Source organism: Ambystoma mexicanum, chromosome 9, assembly GCF_040938575.1.
Source record: "Ambystoma mexicanum isolate Mex_15411 chromosome 9, UKY_AmexF1_1, whole genome shotgun sequence".
NCBI lineage: Eukaryota > Metazoa > Chordata > Amphibia > Caudata > Ambystomatidae > Ambystoma > Ambystoma mexicanum.
The window spans coordinates 1,516,651,170-1,516,673,621 of record NC_090931.1 but is presented as its reverse complement, the minus strand read 5'-3'; positions in this window follow the sequence as shown (position 1 = coordinate 1,516,673,621).

Sequence of the window (22,452 nt, the reverse complement as noted above, 5' to 3'; positions counted from 1 at the left end):
CAGACGAGCAATACCAGTGTCAACATGCAAGGAAATACACATGGCTGATTGAGTGTGAGCATGAGCAACATGTTAGTAATCTTATTTTGTGCAATTTTTAGAACATTTTTTGGTAACACAAATATTAGTAGCAATGTTAGCAGTAGTACACTAACAAAGAGATATATATCACAGCATGATAGAATGAGAAGGCAAGCGCATATGCCCATATATGATGCATACCACGGCCTAGGCCTGGAGGCTATCGAATATACTAAACGTCCTGAGCACTCCAACAGCTGGTACACCAACATGAGTGCAGTGGGCAGACAAACAACAAACGGCAGCTGCTATGTATGTATGCAATGATTGTGCTGTCGACTTGCGCTAGACCCTACGAGTAGGTAATTTATGCATAAACCATTCAAAAATTAGCCAAAGTTATTGTAGTAATGTTATGTATTCTTGTGCTCAGTAACACTTGCTCGTCCTCAGCTGCTATGCATGCTCATTAATACTGCACACATAGGGGGCACCCAAGGTTTCAGTACCAACGGAAGTTCCAATTATAGAGGTACAATGCCTGGTTCATCTTGCTCTATGTAGGGTAAAAGGCATCTTCCAGGGACACAGCATGCTACTAGAGCTTGTGGATCCAGACACCCTGCAATGCAGCAACAACCCAAAAAAACCTCAATTCCTTACAACAACCATATTTAGTAATCGATGGACTAAAGCACGTAAACAACAAGTGGCAAGAAACCACGCTCAGCTGCCTAGCTGAAGGGCTCCTGCGGTGCAAAGAAGAAGTGGTGGCGTTTTTGGAATGAACATGTGCACACATATGGACAGAAGACATCACAAAGTTAACATGGATTGCGGCAATGGAGAAGCCAGTGAAAGTGTACAGAGAGCAGAGTTACAAACTATGCTTTAATAGTGAAGCAACTATCTTTATCGGTCGAATGAGAAATGCAATAGGACCCTCCTGATCCCAGACCTGAAGAGAGGCAAAGCAGCTGTGATGGATTACTACTGGGTCTGTGCTCAACAACACACTAGCAACTTACGCCATCATGGAGGGGCTATCGTTTACTGGCCACGCTGCAATCAGTGCTACTAGTAGTCCCAGAAGAACACTTGAAAGGGGGACCAATACCTGACCCCAAGAGTTTCCCCGGCGTTCGAAGAACAGAACACAATGCTGCCACCAGAATTTTGCAGCCTACCCTGGAAGAGCCAATATGATAAACTGCAAAGAAAGAAGAGATCATCAAACTATCTATTAAAGGACTCCACCGCACTGCTTGGGGAGATACCTGAAGAATACCGATGCTTCAGCTGTGCTGAAACTTTTTTCACCTCGCTCTTGCTACCCGACGTACAGGTAGCAGCTAATGCGAAATGGTTGCAGATAATACACTGGGAACTGGTCCAGTTGGAAAACGACACCGAGCATGGGTTCGGCGTCATAAAGGTCGAGCTGCGTGTCCTAAGATTGATGATGATGCAGAACCGCTACATCCTCGATATGCTGACAGCAATGGAAGAAGGCATGTGCCAAAAAATTGGGAATTCATGTTGCCTCCCAAAGATGCAGAGAATGGATCGTTGTCTCACATAATGGCGGCAGTACACGACCTGGGAGTGCGCATGAAAAAGAAGCTGGTATCCAAGGGGAAGATTGGTTAGACACCGCCTTCGATTGGGCTCAATCCTGGCTAGGAGCCCTTGTGAAGATGCTGGTAGCTGTCATCGTGTTCATCCTGGTTATCTTCTGCATGTGCCAAATGGTACTCTGGTGTTGTGCTAAAGCAGTGTCTAGTGGTGCAATGATGATGGTATCAATTGGTGTTTCAAAAGTACCTCGTAATACAAAAGAAACAGAAATACAAACTGATCATGACATTCCCCAAATGCTCCCTATTTACTACAGAGATGAAGTAGATCGCTTATACCAGACCATCATTGTCCCACCCCATGACCCTGAAAATTACAAAAAATGTTTGGGTAGATTTATCTGGGAATGGCGGATGCATTTGTGTGACATGCACATCCGAAGAATAAGCACAAGTAAGTTTGTGATCAGTATGTAGAGAGTGGATGCCAAAAAAGGAAATCCACCTTATGAAGCCGCAATGAGAAGGGAAAATGAGCGCAAGTATGCAAAGGAATTTGTTACTGTAGAAGTAACAAAAAGGGGAATGTTGAGAAGGAAATGTACCTCTCCCACCCCACTAGGCGCTTTAGAGTAAGGCAAATCCCATAACTACACTTGCGATGTACCATTGGGGGGGGGGGGTGCTAAGAAACCCTGCAGGTAAACAATATGAAATGAAATACCGATGCGTACATTTAGTGCAGGCATATATAAGTAAGCACCATTTTTGTACTTATGGTAGAAACATTCGGCCCCTCATGGCTGCGCGGTAAACACAGGCCCAATGAAGAAACCTAAACAGGCCCAAGCAATAATGGTAGCGAGACCCACGCTGATAATTCCTATAGAAACTTCCCTTTGTTCCATAACTGTGGCAAATACATGTTATCCCAAGAAGGAATGTGCCCTGCAAGGCCGCAAGACAGTACCAGGTGCCTCACAATGCAGGTTTATCGCAGCCAGGCCAAAAACAGACCTCCAACCCCCACCGAGCCCACCATGCGTTATGACACCCACAACTGCCCTAGCACAAGACCCCCAAATTCCGCGATAGTAGGTGACCTCAGGCCACCAACCATAAACCCAGTGGTCATGAAAGATCTAAAAGAACACAACCATTCCACCTTATTTCATAATGACAAACCTTGCAATACGAGGTACAGGGTGGAATACATTATAGTCCAAAGCGAGGGTGGAAGCCTTGGGTGTGGAGAGTGCGATATGCACTGAGTGAAGAATGTGTGGGTCAGCTCGATCTTAAGCCTCCCCTGTGCCAGTCCCTGAGTTTCCCAGGTGCACGACATAATGATATAGTAGCATTGTCTTACTGAGAGAGGATCAACCTTTCCTTCAATTCAGATGTAACACTATAAAGTGGTTGATCTCTCAGGACACCTGAGACACTGTCTATGCCCAGTAGCTAAATGCCCATTGTCAAGTTGACCGGCCAACTTTGTAACCACGGTCGACTGTTATGTATTTTATCTATCGTTTGACCATTCAAATTTCACCCTACCACTGTCATGGCCCTTTCACATTTAATGTCTGTAACTTTTCCAAATACCATGCCTGTATCCAAAGCTTAAAGTATGCTTGCATCCAAATGTGCCCTGATACCTTTGGGTTTGGTGCCCAATACAAATAAATAAATAAACAAACAAACAAACAAACAATAGCAACTAATTGCAAAGTTGACCTTGATTCCCTGGAGATGATGAGCCCAGCTGACCCCACGTGATGGAAGACGGACGGACGGGGCTGGGACCAACAGCAGCCTGGTATCCCCTATCGAGCAGGCCACCCAGTATAGGGTCTCACCAACCAGCCATGCTGGCTTTTACTGTATATGTGTCCATCAGTGCTGACAATGTTATTCCTGATAACATTCCACTTGTACCATTTTTTGGCAGAATGTTCTTGAGCAGCAGAGTTCTTTGCTGGCATACTTATTTTTTGTGTGATGACTACAATGTGCTATCCTTGCAAGAATCTCTTGGCCTTTTATCCCTAGCGTGTTGTATTCTTTCTGGCATGAGCGTTTGTGGGCGTGCCTTCATAAGAACACCATGTTTCTGCCTGTTATTTTGTATTTATTTTTAGATTTTATTTGGTGTATAGTTTACATGAAACTTTTACCAATCACAATACAAAGTTATGAGAAAAATAAAACAAAACACCACAGAACAACACAATATAGAATCCAAGAGAATTCATCACCCACCTCTTGTAAGATTACATTTCAATAATTCTGATTTCATCCTAATTTAGAATAGATCTTATATCCAAAGTAATAATACTTGATGTCTGGAAAGATGTCCATTAAAAAATGTGTTAGTCCAAAAATTAATTTAGGATTGTTTCCTTCATAAATGCGATCCCACCAGTCCTCGTCATTGGTCCATAGGGCATCTGATATTAAATGCCCAGGTGTGTTGTTCTTTGCACTTTCACTGCTGCACAATTCAGGATGACGTGTTTTAAGTTTTCTGTCTGTCCATAGAAAAATCTGCATACTGAGTCTACAATTCCTTCTTGTTTCCTTACAAAAAGTACTTCTTTTGTGTGAATCACGTTCATTGTGAATCGTAGAAATAAGTTTCTCCGCATTGGGCATGGAAATTTCAGAAGATACGTTGGTGTTCGATTTAGCAATCTGCCGTGCACTTTTGCCAGGATCCACAGTTTTGATGATTCCATTTTCTTTTCCGGTGCAGCTCCAATCAGCGCTCCATAGTTTGGCGTTAGCCTTTTTGGGATTTGTTTTTAGTTGGTCTTCACTCGAGTCAATGTCCTGTAAGATCTGTTTACAGTTTATGGACCATGCCAATAACACTGCAGCTTGATTCAAGTTGTGTTTCTTTTTTAGAATCTTGAATTGTGGCAAGCAGTCATGAGGAATACATTTTCTGAACAAATTGAGAGAGTTCCATATAACTCGGCCATACATAGACGTTAGGCCCAGCTCCCAACGAATTACAGCTGTTAGCAGTGAATTTGAAAGCTCCAAGATCAGTTTTCAGTAGCTACCTTCTAGTAGCTCCCAGATTTCCCATGACGTGGAAAGTGTTGCTTCTGCGCCGAATGTCAGAACTGAAATTACTTTCATTTTTATAGAATTCCATAACCGGAGCTAGAGAGAATTTCCTATATTTTTTATGAAAAACATGGGCCTGGGATCTCAAGCTCAGAGCTTTTCTTTTTAGCTCAAAGATTTTCGCTCTGTTGCCTCGATTGGAATGGACTAGTGTTCCAAGGTATTCCGTCACCTTTACAGTCAGCAGGTAGTCATTGTTTAGTTTCCAACAAAATGATGATTTCTTTTTCTTGCCTTGCAGATTTTGTAATATTAAGATTTCCGATTTTTCTGTATTGATTTCAAGGTCGTTAATCTTCATATATGTCTGTAAGATGACCAGGCTTCTTTGTAGACCTATTTGTGTTTGGGATATCAAGACTATTTCGTCAGCATATATCATCCAACCTAAGGATTCACCGTTTAGCTTTGGAGATGTGTCACAGGATTGTTTAAAGCGTGTTTTAGGTCGGTGTACATTTTCTTAGATTTGTTATGTCCCTGCTTAATTCTTTCGTTGCGTGACTACTATGGAGTCATATGTATGTTTGTTGCTGTATTGCAGTTCCCCAGCCCTTGGTTTGTTTGCTTATAGCATTGTAGTAACGGGGTGTAGTCAACACCTCCTGTGTTTCTGGTAATTGAAGCTGTTAGATTCTCGTTCAGTTGGCTGACATCACAAGGTCTTATTCGTAATCTATTAGGACCGGGTTCCACTTCAAGCCCAGCGCTCTTCGATGGTGATTTTGTTGTCACAGTGCCCTTCCAACTAATCTCCAAAATGTCGTGATCACTTTTCTCCATTCTCACTATGTTGAGTGAGACTATCTCATGCAAGCTGTTTACTGAAACGTACACATAATACAAGGTGGTGGAAGAAATCCCACGCCGCCATGTCACGGCAACAGGAATGTCACCCTGAATGTTCCTGTTTAACCTATGAAAGTTGTAGTCATCCATGAGTTGTAACCAGCTCAGCACTCTTTCTTGTTTCGATTTGGGCCATTGTGGGGATTCGACATTCGCCGTCATTAATTTATTTGAATCATGTTTTAGACAATCTATGTTCAAATCTCTGCATATGAAAATCTTTAAGTTCTTTTTAAGTTTCCATCTTGGACCGTCTACCAGGTTACCAATCTGATCTATAAGAGTCACAGTTCCGATGTCAACTGGGTTGCAGTATATGTTTATTATGAGAAGCCAGTCACACAATCTAGTGCAATTGTTACACTTTGAGTGTAAGGGCTAGGATTCTAAGTTTCGGTTATCATTCATTTTAGACTATTACATACAACCGTAAGTAGACCTCCTCTTGGGCATCCTCGTGGAACTTTAACCGCTGGGTTAATGCAGACTGTGAAGCCGTCAATCACTGGATTTTCTCTTATCCAGGTCTCCTGGGGGCATATCATATCAGAGTAGACCATTTCCACTCTGAGTTGTTAAAGAGATGCAAAAAACCTCTTGTGTTCCTGGAGGTTAGTTTGATGTTCACTATCGGCTGCTTCACTGGCTGTTATTTCATGGAATATGCAGCTAGATGTATTGCTAACCAGTTCCGCGACTCACAGTCTGATTTACTTTCTTCTTTGTTTTTGATGTTTATTTGTTCACAGCAGATATTTCTAGTCCCACTGTCGAAATTTAACTTGAACGTTAGATGGTCTTTATCGTTCAAAGTCAGTTCCTCTCTTCCACCCTGATTTGCTTCCGAGGCCCATGTTTGGACATGTCTTTTTTGTAATCATCACAGCATTTCATGTCATTTTGCCTAATGCACACATTTTCAGCTTTTCCTGAGGGAGGTTTCAAATTGGTCTGTTCTCGAAGTCCAAAACCCAGCCCTCGTAGGTCTTGTGCTGTGGCTAGAATGTGTCTATACACTATACCTGACAGAATGTGTATGTTGACACTGTCCAGTCTTTCGCCACAATGAAATTACACAAATTTGGATATCTCTAGTGATTAATGTTTGAAGACTTGCAATATGATGTAATAGCCTAAGAACGTCGTTTCTATTTAAAATTAGGCCATCATCAATATGTAGCATGCGCTCGAGTTCTAGTATAATGTGTACTTTCTTTCTTTTTGTTAAGCTATAGCAGTGTTTTTTGGTATTTTAAGTTGTCCTTTTCTAGTTTATGCTCATAATGAGACGTTGTAAGAGGCTTTTGATGTGACCTTTGGCCACATTGTTGCTCATCCTGTCGGTCCTCATCAGGGGAGTTGCTAGGTCTGGAAAAGACCCGGGGCTAAACTGATGTCGGAACTGTTGGGACTGGGGGCTAGCTAGTCTTTTGGCTGTAGCTCCTGAGATTCTATCCGGGGCTACAACCAAAAGATCAGGGGCTATAGCCCCCTTAACCCCCCCCTAGCAACGCCCCTGGTCCTCATCCATTTTGAACGAGACCTGTCTGTATGTCGGTCCATTTTGAAGTCTGGAATCTAGTTGATGCTTTTTTTTCAGCTCTTTCTCGTCTTTGAACCATAGGAATGAATATAGGACTCTGGTTACCTGTACTCACTTGATGTTGTCCGTTTGATAATTCAACTGGCACATGCGGCTCGAAGGATACTCTGCGTGCTTCTATGTTGAAGTTGCTATTTCCAACACTGTCTTCGCTATCGTAAACTGAAAGATCCAACAGCTCTGATCAGTTATTGAAAATCCGCTTTGTGAGAATCCTCCTCATTTTCCCCTGGAGGAGTTTCTATGGCTTCCAGCGTCCTCTCATTGCCTTCCTGATTAATTGATTTCTTTTTTGTTATTGCCATCTTTGTTTGCCTCGTTAGGTTTTTTATGTGTAGATTCCGTAAAAAGCCCTAGACATTTATCGCATTTGCGCGACTTGATATTTTAAATTTTTCGTTTTATTCTTGAGGATTATATCAATTTTGGTCTTGTTTGACCCATTCTGTTTCGGTTTTGCACCAGATATTGCATTATTAGGTCCCGTTTCAGATTGAACTTCCACTAGCTGTGGATTGTCATTATTCTCAGCATCCAATTCAATCGTATCGGTCAGCCTCTTATCAGAAGCTATCAATATGGCTGGTTTTCCTGCCAAGTTTCTTGCTGCATGTATTTCCATAAGAGCTGGTTTAGGGATTTGTGACGGTGCTTCTGGGATCACTGTCAATGGATCTTGAATTTCAATTTGGACATCTGGTTTGACGAGACTTTCATTTGTCCTTGCCTCCTGCCCCAAAAATGATTTAGACCGAATTTGTGTCATTCGTAGGGGGGATCCGTCATTAGAGACACTCTGTGTTTTGTGGGGGGGACCAAAAAGCAGTGGCCACTGTTGCGTTTGGTCATTTCCATTGATCTGGATGTTTGAGAGGTTTAACAGAACTCTTTTTTCTTCTCTCACTTCTTTCAATGGAACCAAGAGATCATTTTGAGTGTTAGTATCGGCTGTCATGTTTTGTTCCCAAACACCTTTGACTGAGTCCATGAAGGATTCAATAAAGACTAGCTTGGAATTCTTCATTGCAGTTAATGTTAGTTGATCTCTAAAGCTATTGTTTATAGATGACTGTAGGAATGGAGCCAAGGATATATTGATTGATGACATGATGATTGCTTGGTGACTAATTGAATCTAGCTGGCCCAGGCCTTTACAGGTACGATCATCCTTGCTCATATATTCGCGGCCTCAGTTTGCTAATATTTCTGATGTGTCTGATGGACTTGTCTCTGAGTCTGATGACGTTAGGATTTCTGTTTGCTTCCTAGAAGCATCGGGAGTCAGCTTTAGATGACCAGAAGGGGTAAAACTCTCCTGCCCTTTAATCACACAATGTGTGTTTTGGATGGCTTTGTGGGAATGGCTAGCTAAGGCACGCCCTGCATTCACAACTTGATTTATTTTTCTTGGATCAGAGACTGCATCTGCAGAGTCAGTTGGCGTTCCCTCTGGCATTATCTGGCTCCTTGCTTGCAGTTCTGGTGGAGTCCTTGATGAGCCCTTAATATGGCAGCAGGAATCTGGCTCGCCTTTACCATGCCGACTCTATCCACATTGTTAATTTGGTTCTTTGTAGATCAAGGCGCGCACAGCCAAGAATGAAGAGATTTGAATTGCCAACTCCGATCCATTTTTTGCACTTCTAGAACTGTTTTGCTGGTTGTGCTGTGAGTTGGATATGGATCGATATGCATGATTAAAGGGTTTACTTGGGCTCTTCTTCGTAGCCTCATTGGAGAGTGTTGACTCTGCATGGACGTCGTTGTCCTGCTTGTTGCGTTGAGGGTCTTCTTCCTTGGAGCTGCATTCTGCAGACACTTCAGTGCCTCGTTTTTGAATTTCCGTTGATGTTTGTGTCATGTCATCTGAGAGTTTTGTGCGTTGTGTATGATGCAGAGTAGGCAGGGCCAGACAGAAGCCAGTCGCTTACTGCACTGACTTCTGACAATATGCCTGCATCAGAGATTTCTCTCGTCAATTGTTTATTAAAAGTAGACAATGATATTGTTTTTTTCCATGGTAACGAGCTGGACAGTGATTTCGTTCATTTAGCTGGCAAAAACGTGCGTCCAAAAAATGGGCACTGTACTGTTTCTTTATCCCTCAACTGGCCAGAGGGTTTAAAGATCGTCGCTATTTGTCGCACAATAATGTTTTCGTGGGAATGAACAGCCGAGACCGCCTTCTCAGCATCGCCCAACAGCTCAGCGCTGCCCCATGGGCCTGCACTGCCAGCAATCTCTGCGGCCAGAGCCTTAGCAGGTTTTTCACAGCCAACATTGCTTTCCTTTTCACATTGGAAAGATTGTGCTGAGTTCATTGAATTTGGACTCATCATTTCCACGCCCATCCCCGCCCCACCCACCATATTTGTTAGATCGGTGTCAGGGTCTGGGTGTGTGTCGGTGGACTGAATATATTGTGACAATTTGTTTCGTTTAACAAGAGTTCTTGTGCAATTATCACACATACCTTGTGCTTTTTCTGAAGTCTGCTTGCTCAAATTGTCGTCCATTTCGGCACAAAAAGGCATTCCACAGAAATGCTTCCACCAGCAGTTGCAAATGGGTTTGGCTGCGTGTGGAAACACATTCCATGCAGTCCAAGGCGAGTCATAGGTCGGGAGACGTATAGATTGCAGCACCGTCTCCCCTTTTCTCCCACCCCAGGGAACACAGGTAACACACTCCCACCACTCTGCAATACTCTGCTAGGTTGGGGTGTTTTATAGGTTGGCTCCTCCTCCTGGAGAGATGAACCAAGTGAAGAAAAGACTGCTCTCTGTTCATCCAGCAGCAGAGTAGAGAACAGGCACAGGCAACACACTCCCACCACTCTGCAATGCTCTGCTAGGTCGGGGTGTTTTATAGGTTGGCTCCTCCTCCTGGAGAGATGAACCAAGTGAAGAAAAGACTGCTCTCTGTTCATCCAGCAGCAGAGTAGAGAACAGGCACAGGAAACACACTCCCACCACTCTGCAATGCTCTGCTAGGTCGGGGTGTTTTATAGGTTGGCTCCTCCTCCTGGAGAGATGAACCAAGGTGAAGAAAAGACTGCTCTCTGTTCATCCAGCAGCAGAGTAGAGAACAGGCACAGGCAACACACTCCCACCACTCTGCAATGCTCTGCTAGGTCGGGGTGTTTTATAGGTTGGCTCCTCCTCCTGGAGAGATGAACCAAGTGAAGAAAAGACTGCTCTCTGTTCATCCAGCAGCAGAGTAGAGAACAGGCACACGCAACACTCTCCCAACACTCTGCAATGCTCTGCTAGGTCGGGGTGTTTTATAGGTTGGCTTCTCCTCGTGGAGAAATGAACAAAGGTGAAGAAAAGACTGCTCTCTGTTCATCCAGCAGCAGAGTAGAGAACAGGCACACGCAACACTCTCCCACCACTCTGCAATGCTCTGCTAGGTCGGGGTGTTTTATAGGTTGGCTCCTCCTCCTGGAGAGATGAACCAAGTGAAGAAAAGACTGCTCTCTGTTCATCCAGCAGCAGAGTAGAGAACAGGCACACGCAACACTCTCCCAACACTCTGCAATGCTCTGCTAGGTCGGGGTGTTTTATAGGTTGGCTTCTCCTCGTGGAGAGATGAACAAAGGTGAAGAAAAGACTGCTCTCTGTTCATCCAGCAGCAGAGTAGAGAACAGGCACAGGCAACACACTCCCACCACTCTGCAATGCTCTGCTAGGTCGGGGTGTTTTATAGGTTGGCTCCTCCTCCTGGAGAGATGAACCAAGTGAAGAAAAGACTGCTCTCTGTTCATCCAGCAGCAGAGTAGAGAACAGGCACATGCAACACACTCCCACCACTCTGCAATGCTCTGCTAGGTCGGGGTGTTTTATAGGTTGGCTCCTCCTCCTGGAGAGATGAACCAAGTGAAGAAAAGACTGCTCTCTGTTCATCCAGCAGCAGAGTAGAGAACAGGCACATGCAACACACTCCCAACACTCTGCAATGCTCTGCTAGGTCGGGGTGTTTTATAGGTTGGCTCCTCCTCCTGGAGAGATGAACCAAGTGAAGAAAAGACTGCTCTCTGTTCATCCAGCAGCAGAGTAGAGAACAGGCACACGCAACACTCTCCCAACACTCTGCAATGCTCTGCTAGGTCGGGGTGTTTTATAGGTTGGCTCCTCCTCCTGGAGAGATGAACAAAGGTGAAGAAAAGACTGCTCTCTGTTCGTCCAGCAGCAGAGTAAAGAACAGGCACAGGCAACACACTCCCACCACTCTGCAATGCTCTGCTAGGTGGGGTGTTTTAGAGGTTGGCTCCTCCTCCTGGAGAGATGAACAAAGGTGAAGAAAAGACTGCTCTCTGTTCATCCAGCAGCAGAGTAGAGAACAGGCACAGGCAACACACTCCCACCACTCTGCAATGCTCTGCTAGGTGGGGGTGTTTTAGAGGTTGGCTCCTCCTCCTGGAGAGATGAACAAAGGTGAAGAAAAGACTGCTCTCTGTTCATCCAGCAGCAGAGTAGAGAACAGGCACAGGCAACACACTCCCACCACTCTGCAATGCTCTGCTAGGTCGGGGTGTTTTAGAGGTTGGCTCCTCCTCCTGGAGAGATGAACAAAGGTGAAGAAAAGACTGCTCTCTGTTCATCCAGCAGCAGAGTAGAGAACAGGCACAGGCAACACACTCCCACCACTCTGCAATGCTCTGCTAGGTGGGGGTGTTTTAGAGGTTGGCTCCTCCTCCTGGAGAGATGAACAAAGGTGAAGAAAAGACTGCTCTCTGTTCATCCAGCAGCAGAGTAGAGAACAGGCACACGCAACACTCTCCCAACACTCTGCAATGCTCTGCTAGGTTGGGGTGTTTTATAGGTTGGCTCCTCCTCCTGGAGAGATGAACCAAGTGAAGAAAAGACTGCTCTCTGTTCATCCAGCAGCAGAGTAGAGAACAGGCACAGGCAACACACTCCCACCACTCTGCAATGCTCTGCTAGGTCGGGGTGTTTTATAGGTTGGCTCCTCCTCCTGGAGAGATGAACAAAGGTGAAGAAAAGACTGCTCTCTGTTCATCCAGCAGCAGAGTAGAGAACAGGCACACGCAACACTCTCCCACCACTCTGCAATGCTCTGCTAGGTGGGGGTGTTTTAGAGGTTGGCTCCTCCTCCTGGAGAGATGAACAAAGGTGAAGAAAAGACTGCTCTCTGTTCATCCAGCAGCAGAGTAGAGAACAGGCACAGGCAACACACTCCCACCACTCTGCAATGCTCTGCTAGGTGGGGGTGTTTTAGAGGTTGGCTCCTCCTCCTGGAGAGATGAACAAAGGTGAAGAAAAGACTGCTCTCTGTTCGTCCAGCAGCAGAGTAGAGAACAGGCACAGGCAACACACTCCCACCACTCTGCAATGCTCTGCTAGGTGGGGGTGTTTTATAGGTTGGCTTCTCCTCCTGGAGAGATGAACAAAGGTGAAGAAAAGACTGCTCTCTGTTCGTCCAGCAGCAGAGTAAAGAACAGGCACAGGCAACACACTCCCACCACTCTGCAATGCTCTGCTAGGTGGGGGTGTTTTAGAGGTTGGCTCCTCCTCCTGGAGAGATGAACAAAGGTGAAGAAAAGACTGCTCTCTGTTCATCCAGAAGCAGAGTAGAGAACAGGCACAGGCAACACACTCCCACCACTCTGCAATGCTCTGCTAGGTCGGGGTGTTTTAGAGGTTGGCTCCTCCTCCTGGAGAGATGAACAAAGGTGAAGAAAAGACTGCTCTCTGTTCATCCAGCAGCAGAGTAGAGAACAGGCACACGCAACACTCTCCCAACACTCTGCAATGCTCTGCTAGGTCGGGGTGTTTTAGAGGTTGGCTCCTCCTCCTGGAGAGATGAACAAAGGTGAAGAAAAGACTGCTCTCTGTTCATCCAGCAGCAGAGTAGAGAAAAGGCACACACAACACTCTCCCAACACTCTGCAGCCTCCACTAGGTGGGGGTGTTTTATAGGTTGGCTTCTCCTCCTGGAGAGATGAATAAAGGTGAAGAGAAGACTGCTCTCTGTTCGTCCAGAAGCAGAGTGGAGAACAGCCACAGGCAACACACTGCCCGTTATTAAGGCCCGGGATATATGCATTGGGATTCTTTTTCTGTTTGCTGGTTTGCACTATTTCGACACTCTAGGAAGACTCCTGACATGTCATGTCTTTTGGGAAACTTGACGCTCATGCCTGTGCGGCGATCGTGGTTACGTGCATTGTTTTTATTAGCCACGGCAACATCTGGAGAGACATGTTTCTTCTTTTGACTTTGTTTCCTACTGCGCAGAGCTGGATCAGTCCCATTAGCTGGTTTCAGTGCTGTGTTTAAACTTTGGTTAGAATGAGCAAATGTGTTCTTAATTACATTGGCCTGTGCCGCCGGCTGCTCAGCCTTATCCAGGATCTGAGAATTAGCATTTTCATGTGAATCCTGGATGGTTATTGCTGAGCAATTTGGGTTTTAGGAAAGGGGTGACCGTTTCTCGATCACTTTCATTAATTGCATTCAGTTCAGAGATAGATTTCGTGATGCCCATGACAATTGATTTAACCTGTTTGGACGGTCTCTTATTTGCCCTTGTTTTCCAGATGCGAGTGGCTGTGAGAACACTAGAACAAGCTGCACGGTCTACAGAGCGTAATGTGTACTTTCGGTTAGTTGCTGGCATTTCCGATAAGGCCACCAGATCAGCGCTTTGTTTTATCACTGAAAAGTTTAAAAAACATGTAGGACAAGGAGCATAGATTCTGAGGCTCAAAGGTCTAGACCCACATTCGCCTCCTTTGTAGGTGTTACTAAAGGTCTCTTACCCAGAGCTCTGTTGTGTGTAGTTACACTGCTTCACATTAATTAGCTCTTGGTCAGTTCTGCACATGGTCAGTCAAACTGTTGTGGCAAAGTACCACCACATACCACCATGATAACAGTAACCACTTTGCTACACTTCTCGTCAGGCTGCGCTCAGCGCCGGACTGGAGCAATTATAGGGCAGCAGGGAGACTGACACACAAGCTCCTCCTCCAAGCAATAGAAGTGGCAAACAGACTGCTGCTGGATTTCAGCGACAGGAACCACTTCGCTCCACTTCTCGTCAGCGCATCGCTCCGCGCCGGACTGGAGCAGTTATAGGGCAGCAGGGAGACCAACACACAAGCTCCTCTTCCAAGCACTAGAAGTGGCAAACCGACTGCTGCTGAATTTCCGCTACAGTAACCGCTTCGCTCCACTTCTCATCCGCCTTCTTGATCCATTATTGTCGAGGTCCTTTCCTATGTTCTGTGCATGATCATCAGTCTTGTGCATTCCGTGTTCTCCCTAACTTTAATGGTGCCCCGTGATCTGCAACATAAAGAAAGTCATGTGAGTTTTTCTGTCGATATTGGCTTTTTACTTGCAGTTGTTCCTGTGATGCTGGAAATGCATTGGAGGGACAGGGCCTCCATATCCTTGTCCTTTATTGCTTTATCATGTATGTATGTTCTGACTTGTTTTCCACACAGGAGTTCATGTGGGACTCCTGGCGGTGCGGTTCTTCCTCTTTTTGGTTTGGTGAACAGACCCTTGGGATACCCTTATGGAACCCATGGGTGGGAGTATGACCCTGTACTCCTATTGTATGTTATTGGGCACCTGTCTATGGCCGACAGAGCAAGGTATGGACTACTGGCAGCTACATGTTGAATTTGACAGGTGCTCTGAGTATCCTCCATTTGGGGATACCCAGGCCCTGCGATCGGAATCAGTTGATTCCTAATAGGAAACAAGATGGCCCCTGTGGCCTCTTGCTTTCTATTGCCTGTTACCTTACTTTTCCTGAGGTCCCAGGAAGCCCTGACTCTGTCCCTTCCCCCTGACTGGCTGTTGGGTGGAAGGTCCATATATGCTGTTGTGGGAAAGTCAAGGTCAGACTGGCTGGAGACTTCCCAGTGACTGTATGTTGTGGGTACACCCGTGGGGTGGGACCTGGGTGACTGGAGTGTGTGACGAATACGCATTCTGTGTTGTGGGTGGCCAGTATCTGGTGGTTGACACAATGACTGAAACAGCCCTGCCCAGAACTGGTATGCATGCAGTGTGTAGTGCTGAATGGCAGAGTGCTTGTCCAAAGCCACATTCCGTGTTGTGAGTGCCTGGATGGAGAAGAATGGCCTGAATGCACTGTTAGCCTTATTGGATGCCTGACTGCATGAATGCCCCTCTGAATGATTGATTGCCTGAGTGTGCTCCAGCAGAGTAAATGGGAGATCAACAGTATATCTGGGGGCCTGTCACTGATGGAAATTGTTCAGAAGCTAAAGTAGATACTTGATGCTTATCCTTTAAGCCCACTGGAAGAAGAACAACTGCTGCTGCTGTCCTTCACAAATCTGGAAGCTGCTGTGCCTTCAAGGAACTGATCCAAGAGAGGACCTGACTAGGAGACCTCTCCCCGAGCTATGAGGGACCATTGTGCACCAGCTGAACTTTGCCAAAGCTCCTTGGTAGACAGACCTACGAAAGGCTGCCGACCGGAAAAGCGAACCGCAAAGGAGAATGAAGAGAAGCATCAGACAGCTATCCACTGACGCCGACTGCCGTCGCCGACCAGTGCCGAAGTGCTCCCTTTGCCTAAGAACATTTGATCCAAGGACTCCCTTGTTCATCACCGTCAACTGCTTTTGTCCTGCTGGAAAAAGTCAAGGCTGCCGACGACTGAGGAGAATCCGCTGGTGGGTTTCCCGTCAACCAAAGACTGCAGAGACGCCGGAAGACTCAACGCCCTTGTTGGGCCAAAGTTCTTCACTAACTCTTTGTGGATATGAACACTCGTCATCGAGGTGCTTTGCACGCCTAAGCTTGCAGGAGGTTTTCGACCGATCATCAATGAGCACCACAAGAACTGAAGCTGTTGCTGCAACGACAGTATTCACCCTTTTCTTCACTGAATCTCGATGACCTGTGGCTCCTGCCTGAAAGGGAGTGCACTCAAGAAGGGCCCGTCGATGACTTATTGAAGAACTCTACGTAACCAGGTACGTTGGGGTCGTAGACCTATTTAGAAGGAGATAAGGCACTTGAGAACACTACATGGACTGGGCTTGTACGATATACCTTTATTTACAAGTTGCCCAGGTGGGGGATCTCCACACACAACTGTGTCTAGGTAAATGGGGCCAGTATTCTGCCTATTGTTCCAACCAACTGTTTTCCTCCTAAGTCTTTTGTTGGTTCACTGGATTTATTGATTTGTGTGACATTTAAACTACAACAAGTTAATGCACTTTGAAGGAATCAAAGTAATTGTGGTAGCATGTAGAGCTGTGTATAAATTTGCCATTGTAGATTAACGGAGCACAAAGTGAGTTATTGTGATTGTGTATATAACCATGAACCTTAATTATATAAATACTGTGCTTTCACTAATACAGTGTGTGGACATTCCTTTGTGGGGGCTTGGGGACTACACTGTACTTAAGAACCAGCCTGCATCACCTCCTGAGAAGCTAGGCCTTGATTGCTCGTCCATTGCTACCGTAATCGAGAATCTTGGCTGGGGTCTTCTGTGCCTCTCCTCTACCATATAGACAGTAGAAGTACAGACACCCCCCACCAGTATCTTTACACTGGTGGCAGCAGTGGGATGCTTATGGTTTTAAGAATCAGTGTATAACCTTGCCACTTACAAAATATCTACACTTTGTTAAATTGAGGTTTAGTTGTGTACAAGATAACTACATTACAAGCAAAGGAATCTATTGCGAATGGTAAATTGACTCGGATGAGCTTGGAGGCTCTCCAGAGTACTTGTGAAGCCATAGAATTAGACTTTGAGGATCAGTCTAGACCTGAGCTGATAACTGCCCTGGTGGACTACCAGACTGATTGTGAAGCTCTTGAAAATGAGGGGGGGGATGTAACCAATGAGGGCTCTACTCCTGGGGTTATTGAATCTGATTCTGGGAATGCCACCATTCCTGTGGCCTCTGTTCCGACCTCCAGCAATGTTTCTTCAGAGAATGCCATGGAACTTGAGTGCCTTTGAATACCGAAAGTTGGAAATAGAAGTTGAACTTAAGAAAGAAAAGTTGGCACAGCAAGTGGAACTAAAGAATATGGATCTTGAACTCAAAGACAAGGACACTGCATGTCAGCAAATCCAGCTAGAGAAAGCTAGAGTGGAGACTTCATCAAAACCAGTTGAGAGTGTCAGGTCCCCAGCCACCAAGTTTATGAAAGATTTGGTTGGTGTGCATGCGGAGGGTTCTGATATCCTCCAATGGATTGAAGCATTTGAAATGGCTTGTGAAATTCATGATGTTGATAAGAGATTGGGCTAAGTGTTTGCTAAGCAGAGTGCCCCAGACTGGATATGACTGTATTCTGAAACTGAGTGTGGAAGAAAGGGGTCAGTATGAGAGCATGAAGTCTGCTTTGATTGCCAAGTTTGGCAAGACACCTACCCAATACCTTAAAAGATTCAGGGAATTTAAGAAATGAGAGAATGTGTCTTGGGTTGACTGGGTGAGTGTTGCGCACATGAACATGATGGGGTGGATTGATGGTTACAAAGTTAAAACATTTGTTGTCATGTCCCACCTTTTGTTTTATCGAGCATTTTTTGGAAGCCTGTTCACCAAAGCTGCGTCAGTATGTTGCTGACGAGAACATTTTGGATCCCTTTAAGCTGGCCAGGCTGGCTGACAAGTGGGTCTCCCACAACTAAGGATTCCAGTGGGAAGGACAAGGACAAAGAAAAGGGGACCTCTCAGAAAGCTGAGGAGTCCCAGAAGCAATCACATTCGAATAAACCAAAACCTTCCTCTCCTAAGACCCAAAAATCTAGTGGGGATATGTCCTATGTGGGTGGGGGTAAGAGTAGTGGTCCACCTGCTGCAAAGAAGACTCCCAGTGATTCCAGTAGCGTACCCCGCATTCCTGGCACTTGCTGGGGCTGTGGGGTTCTGGATCACAAGAAGGGTGACCCCAAGTGTAAAGGTAAGGCACTTAGAGTCCAGGCTGTCATCCTGACCTACCCTTACCCCATGTCTGAGGTGGAGACCACTGTCCTCCCCACCTCGACAGGAATCACATTTGGTGCTCCTCTATAGATTTCCCTAGTGTCCTTTGGTGCCTGGGACCAGTATGCAGAAGTACTGGTGACAATCCCACAGAACACCCGTAGGTTTTTGAGAAGTGTCCTCTTGAATGGTCAGTCTTCTACTGGTTTGAGAGACACTGGGGCAAGCATTACAGTGGTGTACAGGACCCTGCTCCAGCCAGAGGACCATGTAGGTGCTCCTCTGAGAACTACCAGGTTAGCTGGTGGGCCTCCCAAATTATCACCTGTAGCCTTAGCCACACTCATGATTGGAGACAAGACAGCAAAGCTTCCTCTCCTGGTTCAGGACAATGTGCCTTCTAACATTTTGTTAGGAAATGATTTAGTGGAAATGGGGATGATCTCGGACGGTCTACCCATGGCTGCTGCGGTGGTCACCCGATCACAGGTCACATCGGGTCCGGCTGCGAGTCCGGTACCCTCGCCAATGGGGAAACCCAAGGTACGAAGATGGAAGAGCAAGAAGGCAGCCTCTGCAAAAGGGACCCCTTCTCTTCCTGCTGCTTCAGCAGCACCGACTGGGATTCATGCTCCGGACAGGCTGGGTCCAGTGGAATACCCAAACTCTACTCCTGAGGGAGATGAGGCAGAAGACCCTCCTGCGGGAGAGGCGCTCAACCCGGAGGACCTCCCCTACCTTTAATGCCTGTTGGCTGAAGGGGGACCCTCCCGGGCGGACTTCTGTAGGGGTCAGAGAGAGTGCCACTCTCTCGAGGGTCTGAGGAAACAGGCCCTATCCCAGGCACAAGGAGAAGTGCCTAGGACATTCAGGATCTATTGGGAGGGTGAGCTCCTTGTTAGTGAGCCCACTAAGCGTGAACCTGGTGCCCTCAAGAGGTTGGTGGTACCCCAGGTTTATAGGCCCTTCCTGCTGCAGTTGGTGCATGAGGTGCCCTTAGCTGGTCATCTTGGTACCAAGAAGACCAAGCAGAGGCTCTCTGCCCATTTCTACTGGCCAAGGATGGGAGTAGAAGTGGAGTCCCACAGCAGGACCTGCCCAACTTGTCAGATGTCTGGCAAGACTGGAGGCAGTGGCATTGCCCCACTGCAGCCATTGCCAGTGGTTGGCACACCATTTGATAGGGTGGGCAATGACATTGTCGGTCCCCTTGACCCTCCCGCTTCAGGTGGACATCGGTTCATCCTGGTCTTGGTAGATCATGCCACCAGGTACCCTGAGGCTATACCCCTTTGGACGATTACTGCCAAGGTGGTTGCCAGGGCTCTCCTGGGAATGTTCACCAATGTTGGATTCCCCAAGGTGTTTGTCTCTGACAGAGGATCCAACTTCATGTCGAGTTACATGAAAACCATGTGGAAAGAGTGTGGGTTAACCAACAAGTTCTCCACCTCTTACCATGCCCAGACCAATGGTCTGGTCGAGAGATTTAATAAAACTCTCAAGGGCATGCTAGACGCTTTGGAAGAGCCCCTAAGGAGGAAATGGGATATACTCCTACCATGCCTCTGTTTGCTTACAGAGCGGTACCACAAGAGGGTGTTGGTTTCAGCCCCTTGGAGTTACTCTTTGGACATCCTGTGAAGGGACCACTTGCCTTGATCAGAGAAGGTTTGGAGGCCACCCCTCCAGGTCCCTCCAAGCAAGTGGGGGACTATGTGTTAGGCCTCAGATGGAGGATGACACAGATGATGGGTCAGGCAACAGTGAATCTTAAGGCCAGCCAGGAATTGAACAAGTACTAGCATGACCTTAAAGCCTTGCAAGTGGATTGGACTCCAGGACAGGAGATCCTTGTGATGGAGCCTACCAAGCCTCGAACTTTGGCATATAAGTGGACTGGTCCCTTCAGGATAATCTCCAAGTCGATTATCTGTTTGACATTGGAGTCTCTGGGGTAGCCCCTTAGGTATTCCATGTTAACAGGCTCAAGCCTTTCCACTGGCGAGCAGAAGTCTCATGTCTCTTGCTGGCTTAATAGCAAGAGGAGGAGGAGAGTGAGCCCCTTCCTGATTTGCAGCATAGCAACCCTCAGGATGGCTCAGTGGAGGGAGTGCATCTCTCTCCAGATCTGATGACAGAGCAACAGAGGGCCTGCAGGGCTTTGCTCCGGCAGTATGCCTCTCTGTTCTCACTGACACCAGGCCTTACACTGTGGTGTAGGCACAAAACTGACACAGGTGGCAGTGTACCTCTCAAGATAAACAAACGTAGGGGAGTCCCCCAAATGAACCATTCAACAACTAATTTAATGGCCCAGTTTTAGCTCATACCAGGTCCCATTCCATATGCTGTTTGAATCACCACACAGAATGTAAAATATGATACACAGTGTTTGTCATTTTATACAAAATAGTAATAATTTATTGCGTAGGCCATTGGTCCTACGTTAACAAAATAAAAACCACATAAATACATATATCGATATGGAAGATGTATGTATACATCTAATAGCATTTCAGTGATTTAATCATAAAACAAAAGGTGACACAGAGTCAGTTCTATAATTAGGAGGGAGGCGGGCACAAAACACTGTCTTGACCTGCGATGTGTATTTTTAGTCATGTACAATTCTTGTCATGCATAATCAATTTTAGAATATGTATTAGGTGACACTATGCTTTGGAGGATTTCTGTGACTTATTAGCCAGATAGGGTCAGGAAGACAGTGTTTTGTGCCCGCCTCCCTCCTAATGAACCCTGGTCCATTCCAGTGATCCTTGTCCCCAAGGCAAGTTCCCAGACAGGTACCAAGGATTGGAGGTTCTGTGTGGACTACAGAGGAGTCAATGCCGTCACCAAAACTGACGCGCACCCGTTGCCCAGGACTGATGAGCTCGTGGACACCATAGGTGCTGCCAAATTTGTAAGCACCTTTGACCTTACCTCAGGCTATGCACAAATAGCTCTGATGGACCATGCAAGGAAAAGACTGCAGTCTCAACAACTGAGGGACACTACCAGTTTAGTGTCATGCCTTTTGGGTTGAAAAATATACCTGCCACTTTCCAACGTTTAGTCAATCATGCACTCAGTGGGCTGGAGGCCTTTTGTGTGGCCTACTTAGACAACATCAGTGTCTACAGTTCCACTTGGGAGGAGCATTTGACTCACTTGGATAAAGTGTTGCAGGCCTTAAAAGTGCTAACCTCACTATCAAGGCCACCAAGTTCCAGATAGCTCAGGGGAAAGTCACTTATCTTGGTCATGAGGCAGGAGGGGGTCAAATCTAACCTCTCCCCAGTAAGGTACAAGATGTACATGACTGGGAGACACCTACTACTCAAACCCAGGTGAGAGCCTTTTTGAGCCTCACTGGGTATTATCACAACTTCACGGCAGACTATGGAACCATAGCTGCACCTCTGAGAGCTTTGACTTTGCCCAAACAACCAAGGAAGGTTAATTGGACAGAAGACTGTCAGAGGGCCTTTGTTGGCTTGAAAGAAAGTCTGTTTAGGGCACCTGTGTTGTGTGCGCCTGATTACAGCAAGCACATTATCGTCCAAACGGATGCCTGCAACACCGGAATTGGAGCTGTCTTGTCCCAGTTAAATGACAAAGGGAGGGAACATCTGATCATATTCATCAGTAGACAACTCAGGGGTAGAGAACTTAGGTGGGCTACTGTTGAAAAGGAATGTTTCAGTATAGTTTGGAACCATAGGCATTTCAGGCCCTACCTTACCGGGTCTACCTTCAAGGTGCAAACAGACCATAACCCCTGAAGTGGCTTATGCAGATAAAGGGTGAAAACCCAAAACAGCTCAGGTGGTCCATTAGCCTGCAAGGGCTAGACTTCACCATAGACCAGGGAAGAGTCATGATAATGCAGATGGCCTTTCCAGAAGGTATGTTGACCGTCTGGATGAGAGCATCAATCTCATGGGAGATTAGATGCCATAACCTCAGTCTGGGGGGGGGGGGGCAGGGCCTCCATATCCTTGTCCTTCATTGCTTTATCATGTATGTTCTGACTCATTTTCTGTGCAGGGGTTCATGTGGGACTCTTGGCGGTGCAGCTCTTCCTCTTTTTGGTTTGGTGAACAGACCCTTGGGATACCCTTATGGAACCCATGGGTGGGAGTATGACGCTGTACTCCTAGTGTATGTTTTTTGGGCACCTGTGTGTGGCCCACAGAGAGGTATGGGCTGGTGGCAGCTCCATGCTGATTTTGACTGGTGCTCTAAGTATCCTCCATTTTGGGATACCCTGGCCCTGCCATTGGAATCAG